The 27,406-nt window shown below is 36.7% G+C and overlaps 1 non-coding gene across 1 annotated transcript; it reads right to left on the minus strand.

Moving 5' to 3' along the window:
• Positions 1 to 21,954: 21,954 nt before the first annotated feature.
• LOC143670071 (U1 spliceosomal RNA) lies at positions 21,955 to 22,117 on the minus strand. The gene has a single exon (XR_013169252.1). It is a non-coding gene; the product is annotated as a U1 spliceosomal RNA (small nuclear RNA).
• Between the last annotated feature and the right edge of the window lie 5,289 nt (positions 22,118 to 27,406).

Here is a 27,406-nt window from a genome sequence, read left to right on the forward strand (position 1 = left end):
AACGAGAAAGGCCTATGGGTCAGGAACACCTCTGCCAGCTGGGAAGTCACATGCTGGCATCTGCTGGTCCCTTGCTCCTGGGCTCCATTGTCTTCAGCCTCTGTTTCTGTGATGTTTCCTCATTTTGCTTCTCCAGGGCTGGCTTTCATCTCTTGGCTTCCCTTGGCTCTCTCCAAGTTCTGGCTTGCTTAACATCTCATAACAATGTCTGCTGGGCTCCAAACATCTCCAAATGTCTTTGCTTTCTGAAGAAACTGTTTTTCAAACATCTACATCTGCTCTTTCTGTTGGCTCAGAGGCTTCTGTTGTTTCTGTAGGCACAGACATTTCTCCAAAATGTTTCCTATTTTAAAGGATTCCAGTAAACTAATCAAGACCCACCGGGAATGGGCAGAGTCATATCTCTGTGGAGGTAATCTAATCAAAAGTTTCCAACCTACGGTATTGAATTAGGATTAAAAGAAAAGGTTGCCTCCACAAGATTGGACCAGGATTAAAGCATGGCTTTTCTAGGGTACATAAAACATTTAAACTGCACAGGTAGTATACGGGGAAAAAAAATCACTAGACATAAACTATGGACAGTAGTTTAAAGTACTATTTTAATAATCTTTCATCAATTTTACAGAGGTAACTACTGTTAAAAAAAGTGCAATTATAAAAATGTGTTACCATCAATTGTAACAAATATTCCACACCAATGCAAGGTATTGGTGGTGGGGTGATTTATGGGAATCCTATATTTTATGCATGGTTGTTCTCTAATAAATAAATAAATAAAATAAATTCTCTAATTGTGTTTTTGCTAAACACAAATGCAGGTATTTGACCATTGTTTTAGCTGCTGAACATAAGTGTACTGTGGTAGTTAGATTCAGGTGTCAACTTGGCCAGGTGAAGGCACCTAGTTCTGTTGCTGTGGACTTGAGCCAATGGTGCATGAACCTCATCTTTTGCTGATTACATCTGCAATCGGTAAGGAGGCGTGCCTGCTGCAGTGAATGACTTTTGACTTAATTGGCTGGTGCTTAAGTGAGAGAGCTCAATGTAGCACACCCAAAGCAGCCCAGCATACCTCATCTCAGTACTCACAGCTCATCCTAGGCCTTTGGAGGTGCAGAAAGAAATCACCCTGGGGAAAGTTGTTGGAACCTAGAAGCCTGGAGAGAAAGCCAGCAGAGGTCACCCTGAGCCTTCCCACATAAGAAAGAACCTCAGATGAAAGTTAGCTGCCTTTCCTCTGAAGAACTAACAAAATAAATCCCCTTTTATTAAAAGCCAATCCATCTCTGATATGTTGCATTCTGGCAGCCAGCAAACTACAACATGTACCTATTATCATGTCTTAACTATAGGTTTGTGATGGCTGGTGGGCAAATTTTCCAAGAGGAAATATTTTTGTACGTATAGAATCATATGGCTTTATATTAAAGTGGACACAAGGCTTCCAAACCTGGCTTCACATAAAACATATCATCTGGAAAAGAAAATGGAAAAAAGAGAATTAAGTTTCTTAAATTTATTGCTATTTCTTTCTTTCTTTTTTTTTTTTTTTACATGGGTAGGCACGGGGAAGTGAACCCAGGTCTCCAGCCTGCTGGCATGTGAGAATTCTACCTGCTGAGCAACCCTTGCACTTCCATCTATTTCTTAATTCCAACAATTTTGTGTTGTTCAATTGTTGTTGCTTTTATTTAGTAATAAAATAAAGATGATAGGGTAGCTAATTTACAAAGTAAGCACCAGGGTAACAGAGCAAGCTCTGGTAGAAATAATGAGGAGCCAGGGATTTTTTTTAATTTAAATTTTATTTATTAGCTTGTGTGATGCATAAGCTCTGGTGTCAGTGTGGCCAGGTGTTGTGCCCAGTTGCCTGGTCAGGCAAGCACTGCCTTGATCATTGCCTCAAGGATACTTCATGGCTGGTTGATAAACTGGAAGGCTGGTGTATTAAATCATCAGTCAACTTGATTGCAGCTGTGACTGATGACATCTGTGATTAACTAAGGCGTGTCTCCCACTACCTAGATAATCCAATCAGTGGAAGGCTTTTAAGAAAAAAGACTCTTTCACTGCTTCTTCAGCCAGTGAGTCTCTCCTGTGGAATTTGTCCAGACCCTTCATCAGAGCCATCAACTTCACAACCTGCCCTACAGATTTTGGACTTTTCCATTCCCACGGTTGCACGAGACACCTTCATAAATCTCATATTTACAGATATCTCCTTTGGGTTCTGTTTCTCCAGAGAACCCTGATGAATTCATTTTACTTATTTATTTATTGACATAGATTTAACTTTCCATGATGACTATAAATGTTGTAATGTCTGATGTCTTGCCATGTATAAACAAAAAGTTTTCTTATTATTAATTTTAGGTGATATTTACTTTTTTAAAAAATGCAGAAATAAATCTTACTTGGTTATCCTTATTCTTCAGCTAAAGGTAACTGTTAGAACATTATAATATATTTATGTGTGAGTGGTGTAAATATATGTTTATATTTCCCAAAGTGTTCTTTATTCGTGTTGCTAGTATAGCAATTATGCTCACAAAAATGACCAGGAGAAATTGTTTCAAAAACATGAGTATTCTGTTACTTCCTGAATTAGTTAAGGTGACACTAATTGTCAAGAAAGAAAAAAAAAGTGCAATAGTTCAAGGATGAGAAGAGTTTATTTAACTCATACATGAAGTCCAAAATGTGGGCTGGGTTCCTCCTCTGGGTAGCTCTTCTCTAAGAGGGGATTTAGGCATACAGGCTCCTTCTGCCTTATGACTGTGGCTTTCAAGTTTATTGCTCTCACCTGTATCAAGCTGGTGGAAGGGCACAATCCTAAGTCAAAGGATTTTTTTAAATGTTTTTTATTGTATAATATAACATATATCAAGGCAAAGAAATAAAAAAGCAATAGTTTTCAAAGCACTCTTCAAAAAGTGGTTACAGGACAGATCCCAGAGTTTGTCATGGGCTACCATATGATCCTCTCATATTTTTCCTTCTAGCTGCTCCAGAATATAGGAAGCTAGAGGGCTTAAATATTTTTTTATCATTACAATTGACATTTTTTCCTTTTTTTTGTAAACAAAAAAAGTTACTGTTACTTTGTAAACAGTAACATATATACAAAAAAGCTATAAATTTCCAAGCACAGCACCACAATTAGTTGTAGAACGTATTTCAGACCTTGACCTGGGTTACAATATCACAATTTTAGGTTTTTACTTCTAGCTGCTCTGAAATACTGGAAACTAAAAGATATCAATTTAATGATTCAGCATTCATATTCATTTGTTAAGTCCTATCTCTATGTATAATTCCACCACCATCTTTGATCTTTCATATCTCTCACTGGGTTTGTTTGGGCTATGGCAATTCTAAATTTTTTATATTGGAAGGGTATGTCACTAATATGGGGTAGGGAGATGGAATTATCTGATGTTCTGGGGAGGCTGGGCTAGGTTTCAGGACTTATGTGGACCAGGAAACCATTTGGAAGTTGTAGGTTTCTTATCCTGATGGTAAGGTTTAACATTTCTGTATTCTTTCTCCCATCCCTCAGGGCACTTTGCCAATACTTTTTGATTATTTGCTTAATATACTCTAGGACGTATCCAGGCATTACAATAATCTATACAGGATTAAAGGACCTCTTTCTTCTCCTGTGATCCCTGTGTTTCAATTGTTCAAATGAGCTGAATGAGATTATGTACGTCAGAAAATTTCAGTTCCAGACCAATAAAACTTTCTTCCATTGGTCTCAAAGAGTATGTGTGGTTCTAAAATATAGACATTGTCTTCCTTACCCCTATGTTCTGAATTACTTTAACCACAACCTGTTCAGCTTTATTCTTATCTCTAAATATCAGGTTACATATATAAAACAGCCTCTCAAAATCCAGAAATAATAATCACCACTCTAGATTTACTGTGTTGCTATAGAAGCTTACAGTCTAAAACTCTGTTTTCTTATAAGCATTTTCTAAAGGTGACCACACCATTCTTGTTCTTTTGTTTCTGGCTTATTTTGTCTCACCAAGTGTCCCACGTGTTCATTCACATGGTTGCATGCCTCATGACTTTGTTCCTTTCTGTAGTAGCACAACCTTTGTTCATAAGTATGCACTGTCGTTTGCCAATCTGCTTCTCCTTCAGTGCATCCTTCAGCCACCTGCATTCATCAGGCATCACGTATAGGACCCAAAGTCCATAGTCCATCAACATTCTCAATTTTAGATAATTTCATTGTTCCCAAGAGAAAGCAAACCAATAAACACACCCTTGCCAAATAGGAAATCTAAATTTCCTCCTAACTCTTGTCCCTCTGCCCATTATTTACCCCTGCTACTGGTGTGGTAGTGCTGATGGTTTCCTTTTGAACATAGTTCATAGCATGCAAGAACAGTTTTCCTCCTATACCCTGGACTTAAACACTCCTTGTATAAGAATAGTATATTTGAAGTAATTCTTGCAAGAACTAATTCATATTCTAGCATTAATCAGTGGGACATGTAGGTCTATACAATCCCTTTCAATCTTATTTATCTTCAACATGGTAACATTGCTTATAGAACCACTAGAGAATCACTTTTGCTATCTATTCACCCTCATTAGCTAATGGTTCACCTGTCTCTAGCTTTTATGTATCTCTAAGTCCCTTATATTCTGTACTATAAGCCTCTGATTATACCTTTATGCTGGTCTTAAAAGTGAAATCATACTGAATCTATCCTTTTGTGTCTGGCTAATTTCACTCAGCCATTATGTTTTCAAGACTCATCCATCTTGTCATGTGCTTCAAGACGTCATTTTGTCTTACTGCTGCATAATATACCATTGTATGTATATACCACATTTTGTTGATCTGCTCATCTGTTGATGGGAATTTGGTTTGTTTCCATTTTTTGGCGATTGTGAATAATGCTGCTATGAACATCAGTGTGAAAATGCCTGTTTGTGTCATTGCTTTCAGCTCTACTGGGTATATACCAAGTAGTGCTATTGCTGGGTTATAGGGCAACTTGGTATTTAGTTTCCTAAGGAATTGCCAAACCATCTTCCATAGTGGCTGCACCTTTATACATTTCCACCAGCAGAGCATAAGTATCCCAGTTTCTCCACATTCTCTTTAACATTTATAATGTCCTGTTTAATAGCAGCCATTCTTACAGGTGTGAGGTAGTATGTCATTGTAGTCTTGATCTGCATTTCCCCCATAGCCAATGAAAATGAGCATCTTTTCATGTGCTTTTGAGCCATCTGTATTTGCTCTTCAGAAAAATGCCTCTTCATATCTTTAGCCCATTTTATAGTTGGGTTGTTTGTTCTTTTGTTGTTGAGTTGTATGATTTCTTTGTATATACAGGAAGTCAAACCTTTGTCTGATATGTGATTTCCAAATATTTTCTCCCATTGAATTGGCTGCCTCTTCACCTTTTTAGACAAAGTCTTTTGAGGTGCAGAAGCATTTGATTTGGAGGTGTTCCCATTTCTTCATTTTTTCTTTTGTTGCTTGTGCTTTGGGTGTAAAGTTTAGGAAGCTTCCTCCTATTACTAGGTCTTGAAGATGTTTCCCTATATTTTATTCTAGAAGCTTTATGGTGCTAGTTCTTACATTTAGATGTTTGATCCACTTTGAGTTAATTTTTGTGTAGGGTGTAAGGTAGGGGTCCTCCTTCATTTTTTTAGCTATTGATCCCCAGTTCTTCCATTCCCAATTATTGAAAGTACTATTTTGTTCCAGTTCAGAGGATTTGGGAGCCTTATCAAAAATCAGTTGACCATAGATTTGGTGGTCTATTTCTGCACTTTCAATTCAATTCCATTGGTCAACACTTCTGTCTTTGTGCCAGTATCATGCTGTTTTGACCACTGCGGCTTTACAATAAGTTTTAAGGTTGGGGAGTGTTAATCCTCCCACTTTGTTCTTCTTTTTAAAGATGCTTTTATCTATTCAGGGTCTCTTTCCCTTCCAAATGAATTTGGTAGTTAGCTTTTCCAAATCTTCAAAGTAGGTTGTTGGAATTTTGATTGATATTGTGTTGAATCTGTAGATCAATTTGGGGGAGAATTGACATCTTAACTATATTCAGCCTTCCTATCCATGAGCAGGAAATGCCTTTCCACCTATTTAGATACCCTTTGATTTATTTTAGCAATGTTATGTAGTTTTCTGTGTACAAGTCCTTTATGTCCTTAGTTAAATTCATTCCTAAGTACTTGATTCTTTTAGCTGCTATTTTGAACGGAATTTTTTCCTTAACTGACTCCTTAGCTAGGTCATTGCTTGTGTGTAGAAATGTTACTGATTTTTGCACAGTAATTTTATATCCTGCCACCTTGCTGAATTTCTTTATTAACTCAAGTAACTTTGCTATAGATTTCTCAGCATCTTCCAAGTATAGTATCATATCACCTGCAAATAATGAGTGTTTTACCTCTTCCTTTCCAATTTGGATGCCTTTTATTTCTTTGTCTTGCCTGATTACTCTAGCTAGAACTTCTAGCACCATGTTGAATAATAGTGGTGACAATGGGCATCCTTGTCTTGTTCCTGATCTTAGGGGGAAAGCTTTCACTCTCTCTCCATTGAGTACAATGCTGGCTATCGGTTTTTCATATATTCCTTTTATGATACTGAGGTAGTTACTTTTGATGCCTGTCACTTGGAGTGTTTTCATCAGAAAAGGATACTGAATTTTTTTGAATGCATTTTCAGCATCAATCAAGATGATCATGTGATTTTTTCCCTTTCAATTTGTTAATGTGCTATATTACATTAATTGAGTTTCTTGTGTTGAACCATCCTTGCATTCCTGGTCATGGTGTATAATTCTTTTAATGTGGTGTTGGATTCGTATTGCTAATATTTTATTGAGAATTTTTGCACCTATGCTCATTAAGGAGATTGGTCTGTAGTTTTCTTTTCTTACAGCATCTTTATCCAGTTTTGGCACTAAAATGATAGTCACATCATAAAATGAATTAGGCTGAGTTCCTTTTTCCTCAATTTTTTGAAAAAGTTTGAGCAGGATTGGGGTTAGTTCTTTTGGAATGTTTGATAAAATTCAACTGTACAGCCATCTGGCTCTGGGCTTTTCTTTGTAGAAAGATTTTTGATGATTGATTGAATATCTTTAGTTGTGATTGGTTGACTGAAATCCTCTATTTCTTCATGAGCCAGCTTGTTTGTGTGTCTCCAGGAATTTGTCCATTTCATCTAAAGTGTCTAGTTTGTTGGCATATAGTTGTTCATAGTATCCTCTTATGATTTCTTTTATTTCTTCAGGGTCTGTGGTAACACACCCCTTCTCATTTCTGACTTTGATTATTTGCATCCTTTCTGTTTTTTTCTTTGTCAGTCTTGCTAGTGGTCATCAATTTTCCTGATTTTCTCAAAAATCCGACATTTGGTTTTATTGATTCTTTCTATTGTTCTTTTGGTCTCAGATCCATTTATCTCTGCTTTAATCTTTGTTATTTCTCTTCTTCTGTTTGCTTTGGGGTTAGTTTGCTGTTCTTTCTCAAGTTCCTCCAGGTGTGCTGTTAAGTCCTTGATTTTTGCTCTTTCTTGTTTTCTAATACAAGCATTTAGGGCAATGAATTTCCTTCTCAGCATAGCCTTTGCCATATCCCATAAGTACTGATAAGTTGTATTCTCATTTCCATTCATCTCCAGATAGCTACTTGTTTCTCTAGCAATTTCTTCTTTGACCCACCGGTTGTTTAAGAGTATGTTATTTAATCTCCATATATTTGTGAATGTTCTTGTTCTTTGGTGGTTATTGAGATCCATCCTCATCCCATTGTGATCAGAGAAAGTGCTTTGAATAATTTCAATGTTTTTAAATGTACAAAAACCTGTTTTGTGCCCCAGGAAATGATCTATCTTGGAGAATGTTTCATGAACATTAGAGAAGAATGTATATACTTGTGTTGTGGGTTGCAATGACTTTTATATGTCTGTTAGGTCTAATTCATTTATCATGTTATTTAACTTGTCTATTTCCTTGTTGAACATCTGTCTGGTTGTTCTATCTATAGAGGAGAGTGGTATGTTGAAGTCTCTTATCTATAGAGGATAGTGTTGAAACATCTATCACTCCCTATAGTTTTGCCAAAGTCTGTCTCATGTACTTTGCAGTCCCTTGATTGGGATCATCAGCATTTATGATTGTTATATCTTCTTGGTGAATTTACTCTCTAATTAACATATAGTGCCCTTCTTTGTCTCTTATGATTTCTTTACATTTAAGGTTTATTTTGCCTGATACTTGTATACTTACTCCTGCTTTATTTTGATTACAACTTGCATGGAAAAGCTTTTTCTTTCCTTTCACTTTCAATCTATTTGAATCCCTATGTCTAAGATGAGTCTCTTGTAAGCAGTATATAGCTGGATTATGTTCTTAACCCATTCTGCCAATCTGTATCTTTTTATTGGTAAGTTTAGTCCATTAACATTCAAAGTTATTACTGAAAAGGTGTTTCTTGAATCCACCATCTTATCTTTTTAATTTTATTTGTCAGACCTATATATATTCTTTTCCCTCTTTCTCTTTGTATTCTTTAAATTACCATTAGTGGTACTCTTCAATTCTGTGCCTTCCTCCAGACCTCCCTCTTCTGTGTTTTTTTCAGCTGGCAGAACTTCTTTTAGTAATTTTTGTAAGGCTGGTCTCTTGTTGACAAATTCTTCCAGGACTTCATTGTTTGTGAAAACTTTAATCTCACCCTCAGTTTTGAGGACAGTTTGGCTGGGTACAGAATTCTTGGCTAGAACTCTTTCTCTTTGAGGATCTTGAATATACCATACCACTTCTCACCTCCAGGGTGCTAGCTGGGTAGTCTGAACTCAGTCTTATTTGGTTTCCCTTGTATGTAGTAGATTGTTTTTCTCTTGCTGCTTTCAGGATTTTCTGCTTCTTCAACATTTGGCAGACAGATTAGTATGTGTCTTGGGGAAGGTCTATTTGGATTTATTCTGTTTGGAGTTCCTTGGGCTTTTTTGACTTGTATATTTATGTCCTTTATGAGGATTGGGAAGTTTTCCCCCATTATATCCTCAACTACTGTTCCTAGCCCTTTAATCCACTCTTCTCCTTCTGGGACACCACTGATTCTTATATTTGTGTGCTTTGTTTTGTATATCATTTCCCTGTGATCCAATTAAAATTTTTCTATCTTTTTGCCATTTGCTGTTTTGAGTCTTCAAAGTCAGTTATCCTGTCCTTTATATCACTTATTCTTTCTTCTGTCTCTTCAAATCTGGTGTTGTGTGTCTCTAGTATGTTTTTTATTTGATCAACAGAGTCTATAATCTCTGTGACACCTGCTATTTTTCTATTTATTCTTTCAAATTCCTCTTTATGCTCTTCTGCTGTCTTCTTGATCTCTTTTATGTCATTCGCTATTCCACTTATTTTATTAACTAGAGTTGTAGGAGCATCCTTGATACCAACATCTGTGTCTCCTCTGGTGTTTTAATTTGGTCATTAGGCAGGGCTCTATCTGTCTGCATTGTGATATGCTTAGTGATCTTCTGCTGTCTTTGTGGCCTGTAAATATCTTGATTGATTTACTGTGGAGTTGATTTTTTCAGTAGCCTAAGGCCTTGTGTTTGCAGGATGGTCGTACAGCAGGGATCAGAGTACAGGATGGGGCATTCAGTGCGATGATTTGTTTCAGGGCAGGTATAGGTGTAGGTTAGGGATGTTAAGCTGGTGTTTGTGAATGTGGGTGCCCAGCAGCCAGGGAAGATGCAGCTGTGCAGGTGCACTGGTCTGGGGAGTGTAATCCTGGTGTGCACTGGTCTAAGGCACAGGGCTCTTTGTGTGTATGTGTAGAGCTGTGGCAGCATGTTGACATTATGCCTTTGTGGATCGGAGGCAGATGTGACCTGGCTGCATATTTCAGCACTTTCTCAGAGCTGGGAAGTGAGGCTGAGGACTGTGCGCATGTGCAGTTTTAGGACTGCTGTCAAGTGCAGTTCCCAGAGCTGAATGATGTGCTTGGGGGACCATGCACATACATGGGCTTAGGAGTGCTGTAAACTGATGTGCAAAGCTCAAAGGGTCAGAGTGAGGCTGTGTGGCACTAGTGTCAGGGACAACCTGGGTATGGAGATTAGTACCTGCAGACTTTTTGTGCTGGCAACAGCCTGTAGGGAACAGTGAGGGGGAGGTAGTGCTCAAGAGGAGTGCAGGAGTGGTGGGTTGGGCTGGACTTGGGGTGGGGGTGTGAGACAGGTACATGCCCTGGGGGCTGGTGGGGTGGTGGTGTCTAGAACGTAAGGAATGGGAGTGGGTGATGGGGTTCAGGTGTGTAGGGTGTATGGTGAGTCGCCAGTCATGGAGCTGCACTGGTGAGGGTAGCGCGCCCAAGGACTTACTTCCTAGTCCCTGGCTCCTGTCCGTGCACACCCGCAGGCTTCCTGGTTCTGTACCTCTGCACTAGGCTCCGGCTTTCTCCCTCTCAGTTCCTAGGCCTCTGCAACCAGGGCTGCCTTATGTGGTGCAGAAGGCTCTCCCAGGTCTGCCACACTCTCGAATTGCTACTTCTGTCGCTGTTCTGTCCCTTCACTAACTTTTCCACGGAGCAGGGCTAATCTCGAGCTACTCTATGCAGCCATCTTCCTGGAAGTCCAAGTCAGAGGATTTTATGAACTGAACCTTGAAGTGATGTGCAATACTTCTGCTCATATTTCATCACCAGAAGTCAGCCACACGACCACATGTAGGTGCAAGGGAGGCTGGGAAACAGCTTCTAATTGCATGTGCAGGATAAACAGACAGGTGAAGAATTAACCAGTCTGTGCTTAATTTCTTTCTGCATGGATCAGGCAAATGCCATTTAAGGAATCATAAATGCCATATTTGATCAATTTAATATTGCAAATTTTAAGCTGGGATGCACTTGTACTGGTACGTACTAACTTTTTTTGTAAGCTCCTTATTGTAAACATTTTAGGCTTTTCTGGGTCACACGGTCTCTGTCTCTACTCTGTAAGCCAACCATTATCGTGCAAAACAGCCTAGCCAACAAAAATTATTTACAAAAGTGGTATATTTGGTCCATGAGCCATAGATTTCTGCTCTGGTGGAAAAATTCATCTATGGAATGCTTATACTACCTCCTTCTTATACAGACTACAGCTTTTCCTAATTATTATTGTACATAATAGGATGTGATTAAATCTGTGTTTATCTTAAGATATTCTAACTATTTTGGAGTGGTGACAGTGATAAATACATATAAATATTATGATTCCCTAAGTGTCCTGGAAATGTTTGTCCAATGTGGGGCTAGGGCTTTGGGAGAAACTGTGGAAGGGATGAGGGATGCAATGTGCTTTAATAAATAATGTTCTTTCTTTTTAGGGGGAATGGTGCATACACTGGGAATCAAACCTGGATCTTCTGCATGGCAGGTGAGCATTCTACTACTGAACCACATGTGCAGAGTTCTGAAGCTGTGAAAGTCAACATTACCCCATACAGCAACTGTTAAAAAAGTTGAAAAAGTGATTAAACTTCAGCTAGAGATATGAATGAAGCTGATCTGGATTGGACTAAGGTAAATTAGAATACAGGGTAAAAGATGATGTGGTCTATATTTTAAAACTTCAACTTCTGTTGGGGACCAAAGGAAATGATGTTTATTTGGTGCAAAATTTATATTTTGTGTAGCATGCCATCTAATTTAACCTGTATGATCAGTTTATTCGACCACCATAATTGGATAAAATTTTGATTTAAGAGTGAGATTTTGTTGATTTGTATAGGTCAGCGTGATGCTCCAAAACATCCCAGAGTAATTCGGGCAGGAGAATAAAGAAGTTTTTTCAAAGTCTACTTGAGGGACTGGGTGGGGATAAAGGAAGAAATATGCAGCTTCTCCATTTGGAGAATTTCTGATATTCTTGCAGGCAGTGGGGACAACCAAATCAATAGTCTGAGCCCTCGATCTTTGGGGTTCACCCCTATGAAACTTATTCCTGCAAAGAATAGGCTAAGCCTATTTAAAATTGGATTTAAGAGTCACCACCAGAGAACCTCTTGCTGCTCACATGTGGCCTCTCTCTCCAAGCCAACTCAGCAGGTGAACTCACTACCCTCCTTCCTACATGGGTTATGAGTTTGAGGGACAGAAATCTTGGGATGAGCCACGACTTGGCATCAAGGGATTGGGAAAGCTTTCTTGGCCAAAATGAGGAAAAGAGAAATGAGAAAAATAAAGTTTCAGTGGCTGAGAGATTTCAAACAGAGTCGAGATGTTATCCTGGAGATTATTCTGTTACTGTTATGCATTATATAGATATCTTTTTTTAGCTTATGGTGTATTGGGGTTGCTGGAGGGAAGTACCTGAAACTGTTGAATTGTGTTTCACTAGCCTTGATTCTTGAAGACTATTGTATAACTGTATAGCTTTTATAATGTGACCATGTGATTGTGAAAACTTTGTATCTGATGCTCCTTTTATCCAGAGTATGGACAGTTGAGTAAAAAACAAAGGAAAAAAAAAACATAAATAAGGAGGGGATCGTATAAGGGGGTAAAAATTTGGGTGGATTTCAATACTAGTAGTCAATGAGAGGGAGGGGTAAAGGATATGAGATATATGAATTTTTTTCTTTTTTTCCTTTTATTTCTTTTTCTGGAGTGATGCACGTATTCTAAAAATAATCATGGTGATGAAAACACAGCTATGTGATGATATTGTGAACCACTGATTATATACTTCGGATGGACGGTATGGTGTGTGAAGATACCTCAATAAAAATACTAGTAAGTAAATAAATAAATAAATATATAAATATTTTTCCGTTGCAAATGGGCAAAAACCCCAATTTAAAAATGACTTAAGGGAAAAGCTCACATAACTGAGTGGTCTAGGAATATTATCAGACACAGCAGGGTCCAGATGATCAAATGATATTTTTAGACATGTTTATCTGTCAGCTCTATTTTTCTGTATGTGGCATTTCATTACAAGGTTATTTATTTCCAAGTCATTTCAAATATAATTTCTAAGAGCTCTTTGTTTTTATATTGCCTGCTCAATAATTTCAGTACGAACTTCGGTCTCTCTCTATTGTTCCTGTAAAAGGCATAGGGACAGCGCCCATTGTTGAAACTTAAAACAAATGTTCCTTCCATGAACATCCCAAAAGGATGGGATAAATTCCTTGACATGGTATGAGCTACTCTCCCACTTTTGGAGGTATGGAATGGGGCTGGTCCCGAGAAAGCCGTCCAGATAGAAGGAAAATGAGCTTCACCACATAAAAGTCAAATTGTCATACCAGGCACTGAGGGAATGCGTGCTAGGCTATGCAAAAACAACAGATATCAATCACCCACCCATAATCTAACGCTTTAAAAATAGTTTTCCAAGTAAACTTCAGGTGAAAATATTTCCCAAGCCTTATAGAAGACGTCTTTTGTATATAGATAAGGAAAGCCACAAACAAATATAAAGTCTAAAGTTCAATCTTTGGGAATACCTATTATCATCACAAATTTTTATTCAGTTAGAAACTAACACGATGTTTCTATGCTCAAAAGGCACTGATCAAACACCTTGGAGCAATTGCTTTTTTACACGATACTGAATAAAAATAATCCACCTGGGTATAAAGATAGGCATAATTGTCCTGATAAATGAATACTCTGAATTTAAAATATCAACATAAAATAAAGCAAAGTCCTTAGCACTAAAATATCAATTTTAATGAAAACAAAGTAAATATGTATTTAGGAATTGGATTTAAATTTGTTTCAGCAGTTACTCATTCCAGATGTTTACATTTATTACTTGTTTTTTAATAAGTACAGATTTGGAATTAACTGAGCAATTTGTTCCTTTCATTTTGTTCTATATTTATGGCTATGTGTGCCAAACTTGCCTTCCTAGAATACTATGTAATTCTTTGATTCCTCAAGAAAATATCCACCAGATGGTACAAGCACACACGCATAAAGCACAGATGTCAATATTTTCAAAACTTAATTTCTAATGAGTGGGGATGAAGGCAAACATGCATTACATTATGGCTAGCATTCAACATTACTCAAAATTTTGGGAGAGAAGTTGAGAATGTTCTCTACTATTAGACTCTTTGTCCACTTAAAATAATAAAATCTCAATAAAATAGAAACAGGTCAAATATTTTTGCCTGAAATGCATTAAGGATGTATGTAAATCTTGAATTAAGGTACAAAAAAAAATCATAGTACCTTATAATATTAGAATATGATTGAACAGAAACATACGTGGAAAGATTTGGGAGCCTCAATATGAGTCTTCATACGATGCCACTTAAAAAAATAAAAGTTGGAAGAACTTCCAGGGAAGTGGTGAAATAGGAGGCTGCAGTTCTCATTTCTCCTAAAAGAAAAACAGCTAGGGGTCAGGCAGAGACCGTCTGAAGAGGGACATGGAAGCGCTCTTCCCCCAAAACAGCGTGGGGCTGCAAGTTTGAGTGCCGATCACGGCATTGAAAGGCAGGTTTCCATCATTGGGTCATGGCTCTGTCAGTCCATCCTGATAAAGGAAGGCCCCACCGTTCCTTCAGCCCCGCCCAGAGAGGGGTGAAGGCGATGGAAATTCAAAAGCTGGGCCTGAGTAGGGCTGCAGAGAAAAATTGGTTAAAGAGCCCCATCTGCTGGGCAGGCCAGGAAAATACAGCTTTCAGGAGCCGTCGAAAAACCTTTTTCTCCTCTTTCCTGACCCTCTCCCCAGGGCTCTTTGGAAATGATCTGTGGCCCCTTCTTGGATCTCTGACTCCAGAGCCCCAGAACAGTTGTTTCAGACAGTCTCTGCCTGTTACAGAGAGATCTTACCACGCAACAACCAATTAAAAATGGGCAAAAGGCTTGAACAAATATCTTCCCAACGAAGGAAGACAGATGGCTACAAAGCACATGAAAAGGCTCTCAGCATCACTAGCTATTAGGGAAATGCAAATCTAAACCATTGAGATATCATTTCATGCCTACTAGGATGACCGCTATTTAAAAAAACAGAAAACTGAACTTTGCAAATGTGGAGAAATAGGAACACTTATACCCCGCTGGTGGGGATGCAGGATGCTGCAGATACGATGGAAGACAACTTAGCGGTTCCTCAGGAAGCAAAATACAGAACTGCCATGTGATCTGACTATCCCGCTGCTAAGTATATACCCAGAAGAATTGAAAGTATGGACTCAGACATTTGCACACCGATGTTCAGAGTGGTCTTAGTCACAGCTGCCAGAAGTTGGAAACAACCCGAGTGTCCATCAATCGATGAATGGATAAACAAAATGTGGTATATATGTATGATGAAATATTATTCAGCTAGAAGAAGAAATCAAATCCTGATGTCTAGAACAACACGAACGAAACTTGAAGACATTATGTTGAGTGAAATAAGCCAGGCAGAAAGGGTAAATATAGGATGATCTCACGGGTATGAGTTAATTATAATAAGGAAAATCTAGAATACAGGTTAGCAGGGCAGAGGTAGGGGAGCTTATACTTAGTTTGTGCAGAATTTCTGTTTAGGTTGATTGTAAATGTTTGGGAATGGACAGCAGCATACTATTACCTTATTGGGAGTGTAATTAACAGCCCTGAATTTTGTTGGTGAATATGATTGAAAGGGGAAGTTTTGGATCACGTATGTTACAAGATAGAAGCTTAGAAGAAAAACCATGGACTGTATAACATAGCGAACCGTTGTGGACATTGGATTTTGGTGCATAGTACAAACATAAGAATATTCTTTCATAAATTATGACAAACGTATATCACTATTACGAGGTGTTAATAGTAAGGTGGTATATGGGGAAATACACTCAATGTAAACTATAGATGATAGTTGACAGTAATATTTTACTATTCTTTCTGCAATTGTAACAAAGGTAACACAATAATGCAAAGCGTAATGCAAAATAAGGGTGTTTGGGAATGTTGTATATTTTTACATGACTTTTCTATAATCCTACAATCTCTTTAATTAAAATAATAATAATAAAATAAAAATTAATGTGATTATGAATAAAATCAGAAGATGACAGCTTGGTTTTAGTATTTCCTGGTGTGAAAACGCTTGGGGAATTCTGTGAAGTTCTAGGTAAAAGCTCTACATGGAAGAATTGCATGCAGGAATTCATCCAGAAAATAGCTGTTTTATTATATGCAGATATTTATGCTGGGGAGAAGAAGACTTAGAAAACATACGTCACAATCCACAGATATGGAAGAATTTGTGAATTTAATATAGGGCACATTTCCCTTGAACATAAACCAATCCATTAGTGTTGACTCAAATTGGAATGGATTATCTTGGAGAATTGTAAACCTCTACCAGAGGTGCTCTTAGAGATCCAAAACTGTCAAGGGCCTGGCAGGTAAGTGTCCTATCAATGTTTCTGGAATTAAATGAAGATAAGAAAGACATTTTAATTTAAGTGAGCACCTACTATTTTTTTACTCTGGAAAAATGGTAACATAATATTTTTTCAAATAATTTTTTTCTATAGCAAATACTATAATCTTCATTTTACTGATGAGATAGCTGAAGCCTGGAGGCTAATTTGCCAACAGTCACAAAATAAATAAAGACTCAGCATTGCTCCCAAGGTCTTCCTGACTTCAAACCTATACATATGCTTTCTAGATTTTTTTTGCAAGCTGAATATTCTCTGATCTATAGATTAACATAAATAATGTTTGTATGAAGGCTGATAAAAGGCAGGTAGATGAGCAAGTTGCAGAATATTAGATATCTATAAATAAAGAAAACCCTGTCAATCATGGAGCTTTCTTCTGCTGAGGGAACACAAAAAATGAAACAACATTATTAATTGTACTAAATACTTTGATGCAAATATAAAAACAGCATGGCAATGGAGTTTAAGCTGTGCTCTCAGTATATGTGGGGTAGGGGGAGGATGGAATCAGAACATAAGAAAGAGCTCTTGGATAATAAACCTGCAATTTGCAAAATAAATTGAAGTATTGGAAATTAATGGAAACAAACTTTCAGAATGTAAGACGAAGAGACAAAGAAGCAAGAAATACTGAAAGAAAAAGGTACAATCAATATCAAACTACTGAAAATTTTTAAAAATGAGCACGGTAATAAAAACAATGAAGCTCTACATGGTTTCCTGATGGAAACGGCAAAAAGAGGCAATTTTAGTCTTCTCACCAGTACAACTAATTATCAGATGAAAACAAAACAATGTCCTTCAAATTTTGTTGGGGAAATTATTTTCTTGTCCAGAATTCTATACCCAGCAAAATTGCTAATCAAATGTGAAGGCAGAATAAAATCATTTTCAGATATACAAAAATCTCTGAAAAGTTATATTCTACTACCTTTTCTTTTAAGTTACTTAAGAATAACCTTCAGCAAAACAAGGAAACAAACTAGGAAAACAACAATATGGGAGTCAGGCAAGGACAGATCCAACCCAGGAGGGTAGTAAAGGGACATCCTAACTGGTCAGTTAGGCCAAATGTCCAGAGAGCCAGACTGAGGACCACTGCATAATTATCTTAGAGTTACCTTTGAGGGAGAAGGGGGCAAAGAAGTGGTCTCATTAATACGTTTTGAAATTTGGGAAAACTTGAGACTATGAAAAAGGTAATTGGTGTTTAGAAAAACAAAGCAGAACGCATTTGCTATTGAAGGGACCAGGGAATTTGACATTGAGCCTATGGAGTAAAAATGATAAAATATATCTACATGATTTCGTAGTGAATACTATTGATAATTTTTAAATAATTTTGAAGTTTATGTGGTTTTTAGACTCCACTAACTGATCCATTCCGGAGGTTAACCAGACATAATAGAAATTTAAATTTTATCAAAATCCTGATAAAAGTAAGAGTAAATGCATTGCTGACATTGAGGAAGAGGGTAGAAAAGTGGAAGGAGGGGTGGTAGTGATAATTCTCTCATCTTAAGAAGCAAGGAGTGTGGAGACAACCAAACTGATAAGCCAAGCCCTTGATCTTGGGGTTTGCCCCTATAAAACTTATTCCTGCAAAGGATAGACTAAACCTAAGAATCATCCTCCAGAGAACCTTTTTTGTTGCTCAAATGTGGCCTCTCTCTAAGCCAACTCGGCAGGGGAATTCACTGCCTTTCCCCCTACATGGGACATGACTTTCAGTGGTGTAAATCTCCCTGGCAACATGGGACAGAACTCCTGCGATGAGTCAGGGCCTGGCATCAAGGGGTTGAGAAAGCGTTCTTGGCCAAAGGGAGAAGAGACAAATGAGACAAAGTGTCAGTGGCTGAGAGATTTCAAACAGAATCAAGAGGTTATCCTGGAGGTTATTCCTATGCATTATATAGATATCCCTTTTTAGTGTATGGTGTTTTGGAGTGGCTGGAGGAGGTACCTGAAATTGTTGAGCTGTATAAAGATAGATCTTTTACAGTGTGATTGTGCAATTGTGAAAAACTTGTGTCTGATGCTCTTTTTATCCAGGGTAGGGACAGATGAGTAGAAAAAAAAAAGGATAAAAATAAATAAATAATAGGGATAATAAGGGGTAAAATAAATTGGAAATACTAGTGGTATTTCTTGGATCCTAAAAAATGATCATAGGAATGAATACACAGCTACATCATGAGATTGCGAGCCATTGATTGATTGTACACCATGTATGGAATGTATGTATATGAAGACTAGTCAATAAAAATACTTTTTTTAAAAAAAGCAAGGAGTAAGAAGTATTTTCTGTTATTAATATATCAGGAATGGGCAGTTAAATCAATTGTTTAAAGTTGTAGCTGTAACCAGAGGAGCATTTCTAAACAATGATATAACTATTGGAAGGAAAGAGCAGGAGATATGTGGTTGAGTGAAATTCTCCTCCTATCATATCAGGAAGTCAATAAATAATATGTACAATCCACAAATCAAGAAATATCTGTGTAAACTTATGATTCACAAATACACAGATAACTACCAGAAGAATTCAAAACAACAAATGACTTTTGCCCCTGAGTGGAGAAATGGAGAAAAATAAAGAAGGAAATTCTTATTTTCATCCTAAATTCTTTAGAAATATTTCATTTTTGAAAATATCCCTGTTTTATTTTACTCTTGAATAAACATATTGTAAACAAAAATTAAAGCTATTATTACTAAATAACAATGGAATTTCTGAAATGTGAGATATGTTGAAATTCTTAATTGTTATGAAACTTCTTTTCTTAATATGTCTAATATATTCTTCCAATAATTTACCTTCAATAATATTTAAAAACATGAACATGATAAAAGATATAGCTATATCCAAATATATATATATATATAAAAGAGTATACCTATATCCAAATATGTAGAAATACTGTTATCTTTTATGAAAAAGGAATTGATTTAGCATTGATAAAAGGAAAGCATTGATGATAATTTTCTAGAATATGTCTCAAAATAAATAACCAATATTTGTCTATTTGTATGTTCTTTCTTATTTTTAAGCAATAGAGATATTTATATAATTACAACACAGATTTTTATTATTATGTTGTGGAAACTTTGATATTAAAATGAGAACCCATCTTGCTCACTAAACTCAATTCAGAACAATTTTAGTAGAAAAAAAATTGGAAGAATTTTGGAAACAACCATCCAAGCACTAATAAAAATCACATGTACCACATATTGCACAAGATCTGAATATAATCTATTCTTTGTTTTAACATCAAATAATTATTCAGTAGTTATAAGTTTTTAACTTACCAGGTATTAGGGATACTTGGTGATAAATCACATAATAAATAGAAAGTAAATGTAATAATTATTTATTTTTTATATATTGCTATTTCTTGATGTCAAACTATGTATTAATCTCTGAATGATTTTAATGGGAATAATTAGTATAAAAGTTAAAAGAATATTATCTTAATCATTCGAGATTGTTTGTAACAATCTGTTACTATTGTTAGCAATCTTTATATTATAGAACACTAGTATCGCACAAACTGGTTTAGCATATTCTTATTACTTAGCTAATAATAACTTTCATGGCCAATGTCACGGGAGCCATGAGTTTGAAAGGAATCCAGGAACTTCTGCATCTCCAAGGGACCAAAGAAAGGAACATGCAGATTCTGACGAGAGATATTTACTTTAAAAAGAAAAAAGAAGATTTTTATTATTTTGTTTTACCTCAAGCAAGTTTTTAGACATTAAAAATATGCTCTAGAATCAGGATAACTTACTTTGAAATTGATTTCAGTTAATTAGCCTCGGAGAACATCATGTAATCGAGACTTCAAGCTGATTTTCTCTACTTTGAATCCCTTGTTTCTTCTTCGATCATTTCCTTTTCTGGTCCTTTTACGCAAAATTTACATTATGCAATCTCTAATAATTTTCTTAATGAGTAACTGCATGCAACCAGTGTTAATCAAGGGTCCTTTATGATTGTTATCCTTTACATTTGTTTTAAAATGTTTAATATAGTCTACTTTTAGTATATAAAAGATTATTCGGAGGGGGGTGCAAGGGTAGTTCAGTGGTACAGTTCTCACCCGCCCTGTGGGAGACTTGGGTTCGATTCCTGGCCCATGCTCTATGCCCTCCCCACCCAAATCAACAAATGGTGCTACAATAACGGGACACTCAAATGAGAAAAGAATGAAACATGACCCCCACCAAGCAGCATACAAAAAAAAAGCAGATAATCATACATAATTTCATAATTTGTGTATTTCATAAGTCACACAATCAGCAAGTCGTTAGGGCATAGGGAAAGGAAGTATGATAAGAAACTGGCCTAGACTAACATTTATTAACTGCCTTCTGTGTCTCTTTCATGAAGCTCTCTCAAAGTCCCCATTTTTGGGGTATTATGGCAAAACACAATCCGGAATAATGTCATTTACTCTGAACTATGTCGCCTTTCCTACATAACTACATTCTAATAATCTCCAAAGCAGAAGATCCATGGAAAGAGAAAAATGCCAAGAAATGGAAAAAAAAAAGAAGGAAAGGGAGAGGAAGAAATTATCCTGACGAAGGCAATCTGCTGATTATGGAAGATGGGTCCAAGAAAACAGTCTGAGAGTGACTTTAGTTCCTGAAATCTTTAGAGAATGTCCTTAGAAGTTAACCCCTTGCTTGTTGAGATCTTTTCCATGCCTGGTATTTTGTGACTATAAATTAAAATTAGAATGTGCTGGCATCTTGGTGGGATTAATAACAGCAAAGTGCTATCAAAGCACTGGGTCTAAGAATTTTTTAAAAATTATTATTTAGAACTCTGTAAGAGGTTGAATCATCACTCATGATGGGGCATGCATTTGTGGGCATGCTCTAAAACAACTGATGCATATTGCTGTACCACTGCAGGAGGTGTCACTGAGCTGTTGCTTAGACTATGGTGAATGTGCATACACTCTTCTGCAGAAGGGAAAAGAGAGCAGGCTGCCAGTTCATGTATATTTGAAACATTTTACGTACTGATGCCAATTCATGTATACTTGAAGCATTTTACGTACTGATGGCATTTTATTATACTATTCTTAAGAGTTGTCTTCCACTTGATAATAAAGCTTGCTGTTTTTTGTTTTTTGCATGGGCAGGCACTGGGAATCGAACCTAGGTGTCCAGCATGGCAGGTGAGAACTCTGCCACTGAGCCACCGTGGTCCGCCCTCAGTTGTTTTATTTTTTGAAATCTCCTTGAATGAATTCTAACCTTTTCCACATTTGAAATTCCTCTCAACCTTCTCTGGTTCTCCAAGCCACCCTTGAATTGTGTCCAAAATGTTCATTCGTGAAACCCATTCAACCAGATGATAGATTAGGATTCCATTCAGGGGAGGTATGAGATGGCAATTAACCTCTCCATCAGTTAAGAAAAAAAAAAGTGTTCCTAAAGAGCTTAATTGAATAAGGAAGTTGGAGGCTGTGTGTGTGTTGTTGTTGTTTTTTTTAACCAGGGGAGAGCGCGCACGCAGTCCCCACTACCACAAATTACGCAGTCGAGTTTCCCGCATGTGGGGAAATCGCAGGGGTCAGCACGCCCGTAGTGCAATGGACAAACCTCGCCCTGGGAAAACCACCTTCGTGATCATGGTGTCTCCTCTGCCAGGTAAGTACTGTTTGTTTGTTTTTAACTCAGCTAAGTGATTGAGACCATCAGACAAATCCCTCAACTTTCAGTTGAAAAGTGAAAACAACAACAACAAAAAGACCGAGAACCGATCTGTTCTTTTGTCTCCACAATGTCATGTAACTGCCATGTCTTATTAAAACAAAAACAAACAACCAACATATTACTGATGAGATTATGTTTGATAGAGCAGAAAATTAAGATTCAATAGAACAGTTGGACTTTTTTCAGCCCCAGGCAGATTTTTTTTGTTTGTTTTTTAATTGTAAAAATAGAATAACACCATAAAAATTTAATTATTCGCAATGCCAGATTTCTAACAAGACTATTTCCAATTTTGCCTATTTCTTTCTTTTCTTTGGCAGGAAGTTTTTAGTAGGGACAGAAACATGGCTTAAATCCTTGCTAGCCTGATATGACCAAAGGACTTTGAGAAAAGGAAATCAAGAAAAAAAATAGAGTAAAAGGTTTGCTGTTTCCAGCAGGGCAATCTTCCCAAAAGTAATTCCTTCTGGCCCCAAATCAAAGGAACTAGATAAGCAGTCCCTCCTACTACCCTGAGAAAAGTGCAGAACAGATTGCTTTTGCAATCCACTCAGAAAGGACTCTGGGAATCATGAGACTGGAAATGCGGTCAAGATAAGGTCAGTTATGGATCATTCATTCATTCATTCAAATATTTACTGAAAACCTACTATGTGCTGCTCTTTCTACTATGCACCGAGAAGACAAAAGTTCATAAAACACGGTACAGTGTATGGCCTGGCAAAAGTCCTAGTCTGTTGGAGGATTTTGAAGTATACACAGATAAATAACAGTGCAACATGGCCAGATTGCAGCAGAAGTAGACACAAGAGTATCGTGGAAGCAATGGGAAAGGATTTTGATTATGGAATTTGGAAAATTCTTCAATAACTGGCTCCTGAAGAATGAGTAGAGATTGCCAAGAGGCAGGTGAAATGATTCAGATAAGGAAGGAGCACTCCAGGTTATTCAGTTAGGTTATTTCCTGGGTGGCAATTTGGCAGGACCAGGTTAAAAATCAGAAAGAGACTTAATAACTACCGTATATTGAACACTTCTGATATATTAGGCACTGATTACTGATTTATATGCATTATATTTCATTTTCACACACCTTCTTGAATTTCATATTGTTATACCCATTTTACTAACACAGAAACCAGGCTCAGAGAAAAGTATCTTGCTTGTGGTCACACAGATTCAAATCCGCTTTTACCTGGTATGATTCATGAGGTCAATTCAATTTAATTATGAAGTTTTCAGACTCCCAAAAAAGTCTAAAATCTTCTTTGGGTAGCCAAAGAGAAATCCGACTTTAAGAATGGACAAACAGCTTTTATTACACAGAAAAGAACAACAAAAGAAAACTAAACTGAAAGCTGATGATGCCAAGAGTGGTGAAAGCAAGGGCTTTTGAGAAATTATGGAAATCTGATAAAACATCCCCAAATGCTTGATGTGGGCCCCAAGTGAGCTTTCCATTTGGACTGTGCTGGTTATGTAGAACTTGTTTTTTTTTTTTCACTGTGCCAAGAAACAAGTTATATAATCAGAGGTTACATACCTGTTACTTCAATTCAATATTGATTAAATTTACTGAAAAAAAAGAGACTTAGTGTCTCAATTATAGTTTTAATGAGACATTGCCATCTAGAGGTAATCTTGTGAACTGATCTGACTGTGCCATATCATAATTTAAATTCAGAGCAGGCATTTTGAAATCATACATTAGATTACAGTAAAATAATGACTGTAAGGACATCATTGTACTTAACAAACACAACTGACACTTTCTATACATATTGCTAATAACTCTTTAAATTCACCATTAGAAAAAGGGTTAAGCTGTCTTTAAAATATTCTGATTATACAAACATTAAAAATTTTTTTGAGTTAGTTTTGTTTCTTTCCTAAAATATTCACTCTTTGATGCTTATTGTTTCACCTTAAGATAGTACTCTAGTGCACTATTTAGGCCAATCAAATTTGCATTTGTTGAAAAAAGACAAGTACTTATAGATAATTTTTCAATTATCCAATTACTGACCACGTTTCAAAAATTCTTTCAAGCGGTTATTGGGAGCATATTTTTCTTTCGAAAGATACATATTCTTAACAGTAAGTAACAGGCTAACTTAATCACCATATAAATATATTGAAATAGTTAATATTTCCAATGGGGAAAAAAAAGCAATACAATCCTAATGCTTAGATGAAACTCAAAATGTAGTATTGGGAATGTGCATGTGAGGTAGGCATTGAATTAGGAATAAGCTTTTATTTAGCATCATTTCATAAATCCTCAGTGTTCTTATTAAATATCTGACCACAAAGTGATTTAGTTGATATGCATAGAGTCCTTTCAACCACTAGAAGCATTCCCACCTCAGCTTTGACAGGCCCCCTGGTTCCCACTACCTGACCTTCTACCTCAGTAGTTTTATGGGGATATGCCCTGGAACACTTGACCTAACATCTATCAGGCAAATGGACTCAACTCCTTTGCGACTTGATTGTCAGATTTAACTTTTTGCTCCAAGGCAAGGCCAGCTGTGGCTCCCACTGCTAGTAGGAAGACAAAGACAGTGGGGATGGACTTTGGTTCCTGAGCTACATGAATATGAGAATGGAGTTTTCAGTTTTGAAAACAAAACAAACAACTCTCTCATGGAGAATGATCACTAAACTCTTCACGCTTTCTCCATTATTCCCCACCTCAACCCTCCAAGATTGGAAAACGGAGAGAAGGGTTTCAGTGGGAAGAATGCAGGACACACAAGAAGCCTGAGATTTGAGAGAATAATCTTGAACAGTGATGAATGGAACAAAAAAATCATATACTATATATACCGGATACTGTACTAGAGAGAAGAAGGAGGAGGGGGAAGTAAAGGAAGAAGGGGAGAAAATGTCTGTTGACCAGCAGTTAACAGGGTAACATGGCCTTTGCACCTTCTCTCTACTGGCAAGAATAATCTATGGAAGTAATTTAGGAATCTTTAACTCAAAATAGATCCCGGAAGCTGTTGAGAAACCTGGAAGATTGTATTTCTCCACTACAACTCTACCCAGCAATTTCACACAAATCCTAGATTTATAATGTTCACTGCAAGTCACCGCTTTAAAATTAAGCACTTAATGACAAATAAAAATCAATGTCACCGTATGTAGATTTTTAGTTGTTATTTATTTCTGTGTTTTATTTGTGCCAGATATTTTTACACGTGGGGTCCTATTTTGGATCCAGGAAAGGAAAGCATTTGATGGATTTGTGATTAGTCTTTCTTTTAGACTCAACCTTTACCCCCAATATAAAGTATAGATGTTACAAGGGATGATACAGATGACATAGTTTAATATTCCATAGCATAATTCTGTCAAAGAGAAGAGGAGAGTACTTTGGTTAAAAAAATTCTTCCCAATAGAAAAGAATAAACTGCAGATTAAAATTAATAAGCCAAAGGCTGATAGCCTGGAAACCCTGCAGAGAACACAAAGGAAGGGAATACTTTCTCCTGTAGATAAAGGCTACTGTCAGAGAAATGCAGTTAAGTTTCTATGATCCTATTGTATCCTTACGCAAGTAAGAGAGGTCTCTGTGATTATGGGAAAAGGCTCAGGATTAACTTTAAGGCAGATTGTGAGCTGTTATGAAAAAGAAAAAAATAGTATATACATTTAAATAAACAGTGTAAAGAGTGTTGGAGGAGAAAACTGGGGTCTAGAGAAAATAAATACTTGTGTAAGATCACAAATAAAATTAAGGATATAGGCTATTTTGAGTCTGTTCTTTGTACTTTGCCTTTTTGAGCAGATATATATTTGACTCAAGCATTATGAATATAAGTATTTTAATTTTATATCAACATATTTATGGATAGCTTCTTTTGAACGAAAGTCAGTTTAATTCCTTGATTTGTTTTGTGTTGGAACAAGCAATTTCGGTTTTTTTTCCACTTTTCTTTTGACTGAAATAATTTTCTTTGGGAAATATTCTGCTCTATGGAAATTTTTAAATACACAGTTGATTCATTGATCTATTTTATCCATATAGAATTTTACCAATTATAACTTGTACCATGGAGTGTTTTTTTAGGTCATATATTTTCATAGGGTCATATTTTTTAATATGAAGAATTTCACAAGGTTTTGATTCTATTTTCATTATTTCTGGCAACAAATGTTACCATGTGGATTTTATGTGATCTCTGCCTTATTTTATTTTATTTTTTCTGGGGGGGGGTACATGGTCTGGGAATCGAACCTGGGTCTCCCACATGGGAGGCAGGCATTCTCTGTCTTATTTTGATTGTCTTTATTAGTAACATTTTCTAAGAATTAAGTAAAAGAGTAATATTTTTGATTTACGTCTTCTCTAGTCCATTAGTCCATTAGTCCATAATCGTTAGAGTGTCACCTTAGTTACATACTCACTCTTGACATTGTAAACATAGTAAAGATCTTTGGGTCCAGCCAAAGAAGTGAAAATACTTTGCTTTGCCATGTCATTATTTGGCTAAGAAAGACATTTCTGAGCAAATATAGAATATTTCATAAGGAAGTGTATTAATTTGGGTTAATATGCTTTCTCAATAAGGGTGAGAAATAATTCACTAAGGGTGTTTCAGTTTGGGAGGCTCCTTCCTCTACTTTGCAATTCAGGGACTTGAGTCATTCTAAATTATAGCACCACTAACCCTGAGGATCTAGGAGTCCTTTGTTCCTGAGAAGCCCAGTCTGAAAGAGACCCACATCACTTCTACTCTCATTCTATTTGTGGATAGTGCTACATGGCTGCAGCTGGGTGCAAAGGTGGGGTGAAACCAAGGGCTCCAAGCAGCAACTCCGCACTCTGGAGGGAAAGCACAAATCTTTAGAACACAACTAGCATCTTTGGGACAACAGAAAATCTATATTACTACACATATATTAGCGCCATGGATAAGTAGTTTTTCAATGTTTCCATTATGATCTGAAAATGGTTCCCTTAAAAGTAACTCTTAAATTGAGTTGAAGCCATGGGATCAAATATTTTTTCTTCTTAAATGTTTAGGAAATATAATGTTTTTTGCTTATCAACATAGTATGGGAATTCTTAGGCAATGCAACCCATCATTTACTGATACATCATGTTTATGTCCTGAAATACACATGAAACAAATAGGGTTAAGTCACTATTCAGCTTAAAACACTGTAGGCATCCCATCACAGAATCAAACCCAAGCTGCTGCTCAGGGTCCCCACGTCCTACA

The sequence above is a fragment of the Tamandua tetradactyla genome, chromosome 26, assembly GCF_023851605.1.
Source record: "Tamandua tetradactyla isolate mTamTet1 chromosome 26, mTamTet1.pri, whole genome shotgun sequence".
Lineage (NCBI taxonomy): Eukaryota > Metazoa > Chordata > Mammalia > Pilosa > Myrmecophagidae > Tamandua > Tamandua tetradactyla.